The 13,623-nt window shown below is 42.2% G+C and overlaps 1 protein-coding gene across 1 annotated transcript in view; it reads right to left on the bottom strand.

Moving 5' to 3' along the window:
• MCFD2 (multiple coagulation factor deficiency 2, ER cargo receptor complex subunit) overlaps positions 1 to 13,623 on the bottom strand; it is a 43,827-nt gene that overhangs the window by 25,069 nt on the left and 5,135 nt on the right. Inside the window, exon 2 of the mRNA XM_069583388.1 lies at positions 12,587 to 12,694. The gene's annotated coding sequence lies outside the window, so the exon portion shown is untranslated. The remainder of the gene's footprint in view (positions 1 to 12,586; positions 12,695 to 13,623) is intronic.

The raw sequence follows: 13,623 nt of genomic DNA, 5'->3' as shown, positions 1-13,623 counted from the left end.
GTTGTATATCTTTTTTAGTCGACAGCTTAATCCTCAATTTTGGCCTATTACACTGGCAATATCCATTGTTAGGAGGGTACAGAAAAAGTGTATGAGAGTACAGGAAATGTATATGAGAGTATACATATACAAAGCCTTAAAAAGGTGTGGAAAATGAAGTATTTCATGCTATATCAGTGGGCAAGAAATGTCATAGCTATCGCAATTCCAGCCCTCCAAATGTGAATTTCTGAGCCATGCCAACAAGCAGCATCACTCCCTACAAGAGGAACTAAAGGATGTCACAGTCATCAGTGGTTATAGCTCTCCATGTGACCTAAGGAAATTCATGAAGAGAAGAATATATCTGTAAAAAGGCAGGGTACCGGTACTAGATAGGCGAGATGCAGGTGAACGGAATGACTTCAATAATCCCAGATTCTTGCATCTTCCCATACAGGCAAGAACCCTAAATTTCTTGATATCTATTTTCCTTACTTAACAATAATCTTTGATGTTCAGACTGCCTGCCTGCTTTGTTGCAAACTTGTGTATAGCCTGACTCCCTCTCCTGCCTCTGGGAAGCAGTCCCTTAGGGCTGCTAAGATGCTGTCTCCCAGGGAGTCCTAAACATTCCCACCAAATAAAGAATTTCTCAACTTTCAGGTTGTGACTAATTTTTTAGTTGACAGGTGGTCCAACTCAGTAATTTCATTCATAGTGGTGTGGGTAGGTTAGTCGCTCAGTCGTGTCTGACTCTGTGACCCCACGAACTGTAGCCCATCAGACTCCTCTATCCGTGGGATTCTCCAGGCAAGAATACTAGACTGGATTGCCATTCCCTTCTCCAGAGGATCTTCCTGACCCAGGGATTGAACCCAGGTCTCCTGCATTGCAGGCAGATTCTTTACCATCTGAGCTACAGGGAAGATCTCATTTGTAGGAGGGATTTGAAAATTTACCTAATACTCCCTAGAGTGAAACACAAATGCAGCCCTTTGGTTTTGTATAACTGATCTCATTTCCTCTAAAGCTGCTATCTTGGTGGAAAGTGAGAAAAAAATAAATTTGTCCACTCCACTAAATCACAGTTTAATTAAATAATGTAACCTGCCCCTTTAGACCCTCAGTCTATCCTGGTAACGTCTCAGTATCTCAGCTTTTCTCTTTTCTCCTATTCCACTCCAAGATAGTTTTAGGTATATAGGTGATGGGAGGACTTACATATCCTTATGGTGGTAGGGAAAAGGCTCTTTGAAGTTCATGTATGTTACAATCCCATTTTAGTTATTAACAAAAAGGGCAAGTGTGTTAAAGAAAAAAAAAATCTGGAAAAGTATACTGCAAAGTCCTATCTTTGAATTATCTCTAGGAGGTGGGACAGCCCTGGGCCACTACACTCTTTTACATTTATGCATTAGTTCAATTTTATAAGAAGCATGCATTAATTAACTCCATGTTCAAGGTCAGAAGGGGCAGCCATGAGGAGATACCCCTTGTCCAAGGTAAGGAGCAGCGGCTGCATTTTGCTGGAGTAGCCGTGAAGAGATAGATACCCCACGTCCAAGGTAAGAGAAACCCAAGTAAGATGGTAGGTGTTGCAAGAGGGCATCAGAGGGCAAACACGCTGAAACCATAATCACAGAAAACTAGCCAATCTGATCACACGGACCACAGCTTTGTCTAACTCAATGAAACTAAGCCATGCCACATGGGGCCACCCAAGACGGGTGGGTCACGGTGGAGAGGTCTGACAGAATGTGGTCCACTGGAGAAGGGAATGGCAAGCCACTTCAGTATTCTTGCCTTGAGAACCCCATGAACAGTATGAAAAGGCAAAATGATAGGATACTGAAAGAGGAACTCCCCAGGTCAGTAGGTGCCCAATATGCTGCCGGAGATCAGTGGAGAAATAACTCCAGAAAGAATGAAGGGATGGAGCCAAGGCAAAAAAAATACCCAGTTATGGATGTGACTGGTGATAGGAGCAAGGTCCGATGCTGTAAAGAGCAATATTGCATAGGAACCTGGAATGTTAGGTCCATGAATCAAGGCAAACTGGAAGTGGTCAAGCAGGAGATGGCAAAAGTGAACATCAACATTCTAGGAATCAGTGAACTAAAATGGACCGGAATGGGTGAATTTAACTCAGATCCCATTATATCTACTACTGTGGGCAGGAATCCCTTAGAAGGAATGGAGCAGCCATCATAGTCAACAAAAGAGTCCAAAATGCAGTACTTGGATGCAATCTCAAAAACGACAGAATGATCTCTGTTTGCTTCCAAGGCAAACCATTCAATATCACGGTAATCCAAATCTATGTCCCAATCAGTAATGCTGAAGAAGCTGAAGTTGAACGGTTCTATGAAGACCTATAAGACCTTTTAGAACTGACATCCAAAAAAGCTGTCCTTTTCATTATAGGGGACTGGAATGCAAAAGTAGGAAGTGAAGAAACACCTGTGGTAACAGGCAAATTTGGCCTTGGAATACCGAATGAAGCAGGGCAAAGGCTCATAGAGTTTTGGCAACAGAATGCACTGGTCATAGCAAACACCCTCTTCAAACAACACAAGAGAAGACTCTACACATGGACATCACCAGATGGTCAACACCAAAATCAGAGTGATATATTCTTTGCAGCCAAAGATGGAGAATCTCTATACAGTCAGCAAAAACAAGATCAGGAGCTGACTGTGGCTCAGATCATGAACTCCTTATTGCCAAATTCAGACTTAAATTGAAGAAAGTGGAGAAAACCACTAGACCATTCAGGTATGACCTAAATCAAATCCCTTATGATAATACAGTGGAAGTGAGAAATAGATTTAAGGGACTAAATCTGATAGACAGACTGCCTGATGAACTATGGATGGAGGTTAGTGACACTGTATAGGAGACAGGGATCAAGACCATCCCCTTGGAAAAGAAATGCAAAAAAGCCAAATGGTTGTCTGAGGAGGGCTTACAAATAGCTGTGAAAAGAAGAGAAGTGAAAAGCAAAGGAGAAAAGGAAAGATATAAGCATCTGAATGCAGAGTTCCAAAGAATAGCAAGGAGAGATAAGAAAGCCTTCCTCAGCGATCAATGCAAAGAAATAGAGGAAAACAACAGAATGGGAAAGACTAGTGATCTCTTCAAGAAAATTAGAGATACCAAGGGAACATTTCATGCAAAGATGGGCTTGATAAAGGACAGAAATGGTATGGACCTAACAACAGCAGAAGATATTAAGAAGAGGTGGCAAGAATACACAAAAGAACAATACAAAAAAGAGCTTCATGACCCAGATAATCATGATGGTGTGATCTCTCACCTAGAGCCAGACATCCTGGAATGTGAAGTCAAGTGGGCCTTAGAAAGCATCTAGAACAAAGCTAGTGGAGGTGATAGAATTCCAGTTAAGCTATTTCAAATCCTGAAAGATGATGCTGTGAAAGTGCTGCACTCAATATGCCGGCAAATTTGGAAAACTAAGCAGTGGCCACAGGACTGGAAAGGGTCTGTTTTCATTCAATCCCAAAGAAAGGCAATGCCAAAGAATGCTCAAACTACTGCACAATTGCACTCATCTCACACGCTAGTAAAGTAATGCTCAAAATTCTCCAAGCCAGGTTTCAGCAATATGCGAACCATGAACTTCCAGATGTTCAAGCTGGTTTTAGAAAAGGCAGAAGAACCAGAGATCAAATTGCCAACATCCGCTGGATCATGGAAAAAGCAAGAGAGTTCCAGAAAAACATCTATTTCTGCTTTATTGACTATGCCAAAGCCTTTGACTGTGGCGATCACAATAAACTGTGGAAAATTCTGAAAGAGATGGCAATACCAGACCACCTGACCTGCCTCTTGAGAAACCTATATGCAGGTCAGGAAGAAACAGTTAGAACTGGACATGGAGCAACAGACTGGTTCCAAATAGGAAAAGGAGTACATCAAGGCTGTATCTTGTCACCCTGCTTATTTAACTTATATGCAGAGTACATCATGAGAAATGCTGGGCTGGAAGAAGCACAAGCTGGAATCAAGATTGCCGGGAGAAATATCAATAACCTCAGATATGCAGATGACATCACCCTTATGGCAGAAGGTGAAGAGGAACTAAAAAGCCTCTTGATGAAAGTGAAAGAGGAGAGTGAAAAAGTTGGCTTAAAGCTCAGCATTCAGAAAACTAAGATCATGGCATCTGGTCCCATCACTTCATGGCAAATAGATGGGGAAACAGTGGAAACAGTGTCAGACTTTATTTTTGGGGGCTCCAAAATCACTGCAGATGGTGATTACAGCCATGAAATTAAAAGACACTTACCCCTTGGAAGGAAGGTTATGACCAACCTAGATAGTATATTGAAAAGCAGAGATATTACTTTGCCAACAAAGGTCCATCTAGTCAAGGCTATGGTTTTTCCAGTGGTCATGTGTGGATGTGAGAGTTGGACTGTGAAGAAAGCTGAGCGCCGAAGAATTGATGCTTTTGAACAGTGGTGTTGGAGAAGACTCTTGAGAGTGCCTTGGACTGCAAGGAAATCCAACCAGTCCTTTCTAAAGGAGATCAGTCCTGGGTGTTCATTGGAAGAACTGATGCTAAAGCTGAAACTCCAATACTTTGGCCACCTCATACAAAGTGTTGACTCATTGGAAAAGACCCTGATGCTGGGAGGGATTGGGGGCAGGAGGAGAAGGGGACGATGACAGAGGATGAGATGGCTGGATGGCATCATGGACTTGATGGACATGAGTTTGAGTGAACTCCAGGAGCTGGTAATGCACAGGGAGGCTTGGTGTGCTGTGATTCATGGGGTAGCAAAGAGTCGGACACGACTGAGTGACTGAACTGAACTGATGCATTAATTTTATAACTGGAAAAAAGAATAATGATGTTTTAATTCCAGTAAAAAAAAAAAGTACAACAAAGGATGTTAGGTTGGAAATTTTTATTGACATGCTAAGATATGATAGTTACTGATAGTCAAAGTAAGGTGTGAAAAGTGAAGTCGCTCAGTTGTGTCCTACTCTTTGCGACCCCATGGACTGTAGCCTACCAGGCTCCTCTGTCCATGGGATTTTTCCGGCAAGAATACTGGAGTGGGTTGCCATTTCCTTCTCCAGGAGATCTTCCTGACCCAGGGACTGAACCCGGGTTTCCCACATTGTAGGTAGACGCTTTACCATCTGAGCCACCAGGGAAGATGTTAGTAAGGTGTGAGTGGACCACAAAAATGCAGATCTTCAAAAGAAATGTCAAAATCTGGTTACCTGTCTCTTGACCCCTCACTCAGAGAGAAGAGAAGAAGAGTCAGAAGAAGGGAAGGTTTCAGGGGGGAGGTTTTGGGGGTAGGATTTCTTTGGGAAAATCTAAGGAACCACCTGCTCCCTTGCCTCAAGTCTAGTGAGAGGGGTCTCAAGGGGACTGAGCACTGCGGGAGCGTGACATGGCCTCTGCCACAGGGCACATACTCTGCTCAGGTCCTGGCTGCCTCTGGAAAGTTAAGCAGCCTTGGTAAAAAGAAGTGCATCTGGGCGCGAACTGCTCTACATTCAGAGTGCAGATCAAAGGAGACTAGAATCCTGGGGACTAGATGAGGAAGAGGCAGAGGCAAGGTCCACCCCTGGTGAAGCCTGACCAAGAGGGTGACCTATGAGTAAAAAAGAGACTTAGCAGTTAGGGGCCAGGAGGCAGATGCTCAGGCATAGGCTGTGGGAAGCAGAGGGACAGGAGGAGAGGGAGCCAGGTCTGAGAAACCCAGCATGGGAGTCTCCCAGGACTCCATGAAAGCCCCCAGGAGTCAGGTTTAAACATCTGCCAGGGACCTATGGCAGACGGTGAAGAAAGCTGAGCGCTGAAGAACTGATGCTTTTGAACTGTGGTGTTGGAGAAGACTCTTGAGAGTCCCTTGGACTATAAGGAGGTCCAACCAGTCCATCCTAAAGGATATCAGTCCTGGGTGTTCATTGGAAGGACTGATGCTGAAGCTGAAACTCCAACACTTTGGCCACCTGATGCGAAGAGCTGACTCATTGGAAAACTGAACACAACCCTCCCTGAGGCTGCAGACTACCCACCTGCCATTGGCCCTAGCTTTGGGGAAGTAAGATAGAAATCTTATCTTTGAATGAGGATTTAAATACTAAGTAATTAAGTCTTTATTTGTGACCCTTGGACTTTTAACAAAGGGTGCCCAGAAAAATTTACAAGCTTAACAGGATTTTTACACATGGCCAGGAAAAGATCATCCTAAACCCTCACAAAAGCCATGGAAGGGATGGACTTATGCTAAGTGAACTAAGACAGAGAAAGACGAATACTGTATGATATCACTTATATGTGAAAGTACAAAATAAAACAAACTAGTAAATCAAAGAAGAAGCAGACTTACAGACAGAGAGAAGAAACTAGTGGTTACCAGTGGGGAGAGGGAAGGAGGGAGGAGCAGGACAGAGGTAGGGGATTAAGAGGTATAAACTTCCATGTATTATGTATAATAAACTACAAGGCTATATAGTGCAATATTTTCTATATTATAATTTTATTTCCAATATTTTATAATAATTATAAAGGGATTATAACTTTAAAAAACTGTGAGTCACTATGTGTTATACCTGAAACATAAAATATTATATATTTTGATATAGTTGATATATATATCAACTATACCTCAATTTTTAAAAAGGCAATGGAAGACAAAAATAAAGTGGCTTTGATGAATACAACCCACAAGCTGTGTTCAGCACACTGGTTATAAAAGATTCTTTTCTTAGAAACCACTCTGCCTTAAGTTCCTAGATATACTGAAACAGTGCCATTCAGATGTCAGCAAGAGCCCCTCATTCTTTGGAGGTCTGGGTAATTCCATAGTTTGGAAACATTTGAGCTTGTCCAATAATTTCTCTTCATTCCTAGAATTCACTCACCTGAGGTGCCTCTTATTTCCTTGTCTGTTTTGCCTTCTGCTCTTTCCTCTCATCAGCCTGGATGCAGAAATAGCATCTCTTAGCATTCCCTCTTGGAGAAGGAAATGGCACCCCACTCCAGTACTCTTGCCTGGGAATCCCATGAACGGAGGAGCCTGGTAGGCTGCAGTCCATGGGGTGGCTAAGAGTCGGACACAACTGAGCGACTTCACTTTCACTTTTCACTTTCACCCATTGGAGAAGGAAATGGCAACCCACTCCAGTGTTCTTGCCTGGAGAATCCCAGGGACGGGGAGCCTGGTGGACTGCCGTCTATGGGGTCGCACAGAGTCGTACATGACTGAAGTGACTTAGCAGCAGCAGCAGCAGCATTCTCTCTGTAGAAGAATCTCCTCACACAAAGAGTAGCTGTGAGTAGTGGAGACTTAACTGAAGTTTTTCCATCTCTTCAAAGTGGAAATGTTTGATGGTCAAGGAGTTTTCTTTAAGTAAAGTTCAGTTGAGTTCCACATTTACGGAGTGACTGCTGTTACCAGGTCCTGTGACAAATGCTGGATACACAGAGTAAGTGATAGTCTCTATCCTCAAGATACTTACAGTCTAGCTGGAGAGAGAATGTAAGAAACACAGTGAATGCCTGGCAGAGCCCATGTTGCCATGGCAACACACAGTGGGCGAGGGGAGTACACAGTCTGATATGAGGATGGGGGAGCCAAGGAAGGTTTCCCTCTGTGATGAAACAGGAGAGTAACCAAGTAGCAGATTGGAAAGAGAATCAAATACAAGCTTGAGAACAAAGAAATATAATAGGTGTTTAAAAAACTCAAGGGTTGGGTTTAACAGCAGTTTGGATACATGAGAAGAAACAATCAATGAATCAGGAAACTTGGTAGAGGAAGCTACCTAGAATGAAGAAGAGATGACAAGGCAGAAAACACAAAAGCAAACACAACAGACACAGAATACAGAGAGAAGCTCTTATTCATATCTAGCTGGGATAAGTCTACTTGGAGCTGAGAATGAGCAGGGACAATTCTGAAGATAATCAAGAATTTTCCAGAACTGATGAAAGATGTCAAGCTCAGAGTCAAGAAGAGCAAAAAACCCCAAGAAAAGTTAATAAAAAAAAATCTATTCTTGGCACATTAAATCTGCAAAAAATAAAACAAAAAATTAAAGACAAGCAGAGGAGAAAAAAAGATTATTTCCAAAGAAGAAACAGTTAGAGAGGTTGCTCAACAGCAACAATGGAAACCAGAGAACAATGGACTGCCTTCTAAGTGCTAAAAGAAAACTGCTAGTCCAAAATTCTACATCTAGCTAAAAGGTCCTTTAAGAATAAACATGAGCAGACATTTTTAGACAAATGAAAACTGAGTGATTTACCCACTAGCAGAAATACTGTATTAATTTTCTACTTTTGTATAACAAATTACTATAATCTTAGCAGCTTAAAACAACATCCACTTATTATCTCACAGTTTTGTTGATGAGAAGTCCAGGCAAGGATCAAATAGGTTCTCTACTCAGAATATCACATGGCTGAAGTCAAAGTGTTGGCCAAGGCCAGAGTCTCATCTGAGGCTTAAGGTCCTCTACCCAGACCTTGTAGTTGAAAGCAGAAATGAGGTCTAAAAAAAGTCTAAGATTTGAAAGTATACAAATCATATTTTCTGATACAATGCAATGACACTAGGAAAAAATTTTTAAAACTCCACATTTATTTGGATATTAAGAAGTGCTTTTAAATAACACATAGGTTAAATAAGGTATCACAAAGAAAATTAGAATAATATTCATGGGGAACAGCTGATAAAGGGAAATTTATAGTCTCAAATGCATATATTAGAAAATAACAAAGGTTAAAATTAATGAGCTAAGATTCTATTTCAAAAAGTTATTTTCTATTCTAGAAAATAAAATATTGGATACCATACTAGTACTCACAAAGATGTACTGCCTACCTCTGGGCATTGGAGTCAGGTTTAGCTGTATTTTCTGCACCAGTCAATGATGCGTTTACAGAAGTGCGATACGTCACACCTAGGCAGGAGTCTTACGTGCAGTTTACCATGCTGTCTCTTTTCCCTCTGTCATAAGCATTGTCAGTGCTCTAGACCGACTGTTCTGATAGCTTGAGTCACACAGTGAAAACAATGTGGGAAAGAACCCAGCCAATCTGGATGGAACAGGCAGCATGAACGAGAAATAAACTGTGTTGGTTGAAAGTCCTGAGATTTTTGAGTGATTGTATGTTAATGCAGCCTAGCTTCCCTGGTGGCCAAAGAATGGTGGTAAAGGACACGTGGGTTTGATCCTTGGGTTGGGAAGATCCCCCGGAGAAGGAAAGGGCAACCCATTCCAGTATTCTTGCCTCAGAAATCCCACAGACAGAAGAGCCTGGCAGGCTACAGTCCATGGGGTGGCAAAAGTGTCGGACATGTCTTAGTGATTAAACAACAGCTGGTGGGTAGGGCTAACTTCTCGCCCCAGGATGGCAGCACCTGGGCAGGGAATCAGTACAAGGCAGGCTGGGAGGAAGCATGGACCACCCCTCTTGGGAGGGGAACCACCACTGTAGTCGTACAGGCTGACACAAAGCTACCAAGAAGCAGCAGGAGTCACCTGGGAGACCAGGGAACAGAACAGATGGGGCTGACGGGAGAGAGGGATGTGCACGGAGGGAGGCGCTGGTATCCAGACCATGAAGTGGGTGGGTGGGGACAGGAGACACCCAGAGCCCTCATCTCCCCGGCATGGGGAAACGTTAGATTTCTAGGATTCTAACAACACAGCAGAGGGGAGGGGGAACTACATGAAAGCAGTCAAAGAGTATAAGCTTTCAGTTATAATATAAATAAGCACTAGGGATGTGATGTGACGGCGGACTACAGTCCACGGGGTCGCAAAGAGTCGGACACGACTGAGCGACTAAGCAGCAACAAGGGATGTAATGTACAATATGATAAAGACAGTTAACACTGCGGTATGCTACATATGAAAGCTGTTGAGAGTAAACCCTAAGAACTATCAGAAGGAAAAAATATTTTTTTCTTTTTCTTTTGTATCTCTATGAGATGATGGATGTTCATTAAATGGATGTATATAAGTCAAATCATGATGCTATATGCTTTAACTTTACACAGTGTTGTATTTCAGTTATATCTCAATAAAATGGGAAAATAAAATAAAATAATCATAATTTCTAAGTGCCTAACATGCACAAACACAAGAATTCATGGTTTTGAAACTTGCCTTTCTATGGTCTCTTTCCCTTACCTAATGACCACCCCCTAGATTTTATGGCAGCTATAAAGGGAAAGACTGACCATGCAAGTCAGCCTCTGGCAGAATTCACGTCAACATTCTAGGAGGGCTGGCCGGGCTGGCCAGTTCACAGCGCTAATAATTAAGACATGAGTTACATCACGGACTAGAAACGCTAGGAGCCAGTAATTATGCTAATAAGTAAAAGTTGGATTCTGTATATGAGAATTTGGGCTACCACTACAGAAAATTGGGAAGGCAGTTGCCATTCTGTTCTACATCACATACCCTGAGGTCTGGGTGGATGAAGGGACTGTTGACTCAAATTTAGTATTTTTAGGGTTCCTGTTGGGAACCCCAAATGGTAAACACAATAGTATGAAAGAAGAGGCTGGAGTAATAGGTGGGAGGACATCTCCTCCCCAGGCCGTCTTTCCCTCTAGATGACCTAATGACTCATGGGCACTGTGATAGCTAGTATAAATAGCAATGGATTTGATGCGGGCTTCAAGGGGATGTCAGAATAATCATACAGAACACATCTTTGAGTCAGTGCATAGAAAGAATTAAACATCCTTCCAGCTTACTGTTGACACTGACTTGACTTTTCTGTTGCAGGAAACTCTTGCCTGGGATAGTAAAAGTTGTAAATATCATTTTTTTTTTTTTTTGCAGCAATTTCAAGAAGAAAAACATATAAAGGAACTTTGCAATTTTTTAGTTTGTATCCAATCACTCTCTAAGACTGAAATCCATGCCTCAAAACCCTCCCATTGCCCTGCTCAATAATCCTCAACTACTACATGATGATTCTTGCCAATTCCCAATCAAGCTCCCTCCACTGGAAGAGCTGCCTTCAAACAGACCCCAACGCTTCATAAATCCCAACTCTGCCTCCTCATTCTAGATGCTGCTATGCTGCAGAGTTGTGTTCTCCCTTCCTGCGATGAGAACAAATTTGGCTTTACATTATCACAGAGCTCTTTTGAGGGTATTTTCAGGGAGCCACCATTGAACTGTCAAAACCCACCAAAATCGGATGGAGACTCCCTTCACCACTGGAGCAAAAAACCCTTGATTCAAAAACAATGTGCTCCTCTGAGGCCCTCAAGCCCCTCGGGTGTCTTTCAGACATCACTAGTGAGGGATGTAAGGCTTGCCCTGGGCCCGAGTTCCAATTTCTTAAGTCTCTTTTTTATTGAGCTCCCCAAGTGCTGAGTCTGTTTTGTCTCCTATCAATTAGGAACCCTTTTTAGGAATTCTTTGATTACCAGACCATATTTGGAAGTTTTTTTCTCCTTGGTGGATATCTACCTTATCACTAATCAGCCAACTATTTGTCTATATCCACCCTGGTCATTTATTGTTGCACATCTAAAAGAATAAAGTTTATGGTGAAGAGGACAAGTGTGGGTCCCAATAAGTCCATCCCTAAGCCAGCCCAGGGCAAAATTTAGTCTCAGGACACTGATCAACACCTTATGAGAACGTTCTTCAGACTCATTTTGTCTGTGAGAGTTTGGATCAACAGAGGTCTCCACACACCTTTCAGCTGCTGAGAGCTGTAAATTCATCAGCGCTGCAATTGGATAAGGTCGAGCTGTGAGGTCAAGGGCCCCAAGCTACAGGATGCACAAGCAGCTCTCCACTGACATTCCCAGGCTGTCTTGGGGGTTCTCTTAGTGTAAACCTCAGTCCATGTCTTCCTTGGGCCCAACTTCCGCTTCTTACTGGTATTTATGCTATTGCCCAAATTTGTGCACTTATCTTTCTAAATAGCATCATTTTACCAAGGATGCTTCAGAATTACAGTGACCACTGCAAGAACTCTGGACATGAACAAAATTATCCACTTGATAAAGTTATCCACTTGATAATTGTCTTTGAAGGAAAAGGGAACACAACTGAAATATCCAATGGTCTTTTTTTTCATTAGCATGAGGAAGAATCCAAAAAAATTGGATTCTAAAATTGCCTCCTTAACAGATTCCTTGGCCAAAGCAAAAGAAAAATCTGAACTTAAAACCATGTGTCTTTTAGATCTCCCACAAATCACAACTCAAACACACTATTCCTCTTCCTCTAACCCACATTCTTCCACCTCCTACTGCCCCATCTCTCCCTCTGACCCACTCTTCTTCCCTCCTAGCCCACCAGATACCCCAAACCTTGCGTGCATGTGTGCTAAGGCACTTCAGTTGCATCCGATTCTTTGTGACCTATGGCCTGTAGCCCACCAGGCTCCTCTGTCCATGGGATTCTCTAGGCAAGACTTCTGGAGTGGGTTGCCATGCCCTCCTTCAGGGGATTTTTCTGACCCAGGGATCAAACCCGCATTATGTTGCCTGCATTGGCAGGTGGGTTTTTACCACTCCAGAAGTTCTTTACCACTAGCACTACCATGGAAGTCCAACCCTATCCTTACTTATCTCTTCAAGGTAAACCTTCTTCAGCACAGAGAAAACTGCCAATAGTGAATTCAAGCTCTGGTTCCATTCTCAGCTGAACGGCATTGTCAAAGACTTTCCAAGGCCTAGACAAGATAAGGAGAACAGTGGAGAGAAATTCAGATTAGTTTGAGGGACATATAATCCAGGGTGACCAGATATATACCAATTAGTTCATATGTTGCAAAAAGTTCAGTGAAAAGGTCAGAACTTCCAATGATGACTTAAAAGACCTTGACTTGAACAGGAAAAGGAAGTGACTTAGAAACACTGCAGATGTGAGTCAAGGTCTTTTGGAAGCTATTCTCTGTCTTTTCTGTGAAAATAGTGTGTGCTCTGATTCAGTTCTTCAAGCCGAAAAAAGAGAAGTCTGATGGAGACTTTAGGGATAGGTTCTTTAAAATGTAGTGGTAGGGTTCACTAGTAAATCTTGAAGCAGCTGGGACCCTGGCTCTCCCTCTCATCTTTTTTATAAATTGCCTCAAAGCAGAAATAGGGGATTTAATATGCAAGCAACAAGTAGGGTGGGAAATAGGCCCATGGCCAGATCTCCAAAACCTTGGAAGAGCTCTATTTAAAAGAGCCCTAGAACTAACAGACTAAAGGGAAAAGAAATTAAAAAAAATTATCAGTGAAGGTGTTCAGTTTCCCATTCTACCTGCAAACCCACAAGGAAACACTTGTCTAAAAATTACAAGGCAATCTTACAATTTTGACTGATTTCATCACAATAACAACAATCTTGAATCTGAGCACTATTATATAGATTTTCCTCAACTTATAAAGAGGTTATATTCCAATAAACCCATCGTAAGTTGAATATATTAAGTCAAAAATCCATTCTGTAAACCTACCATCATAGCTTAGCCTTGGTGCCCTTAAACATGCTCAGAATTTACATTAGACTATGGTTTGGCGAAATTATCTAACACAAAGGATCTAGTAAGGATCTTACTGCATTTTGCTAGCCTGGTAAAAAGATCAAAATTCAAAATTTGAAGTGTAGATTCCACCA

The sequence above is a fragment of the Ovis canadensis genome, chromosome 3 (genome assembly GCF_042477335.2).
Source record: "Ovis canadensis isolate MfBH-ARS-UI-01 breed Bighorn chromosome 3, ARS-UI_OviCan_v2, whole genome shotgun sequence".
NCBI lineage: Eukaryota > Metazoa > Chordata > Mammalia > Artiodactyla > Bovidae > Ovis > Ovis canadensis.
Note: the sequence above shows the minus strand (reverse complement) of the source record. Positions and strands in the feature narration are given on the sequence as shown.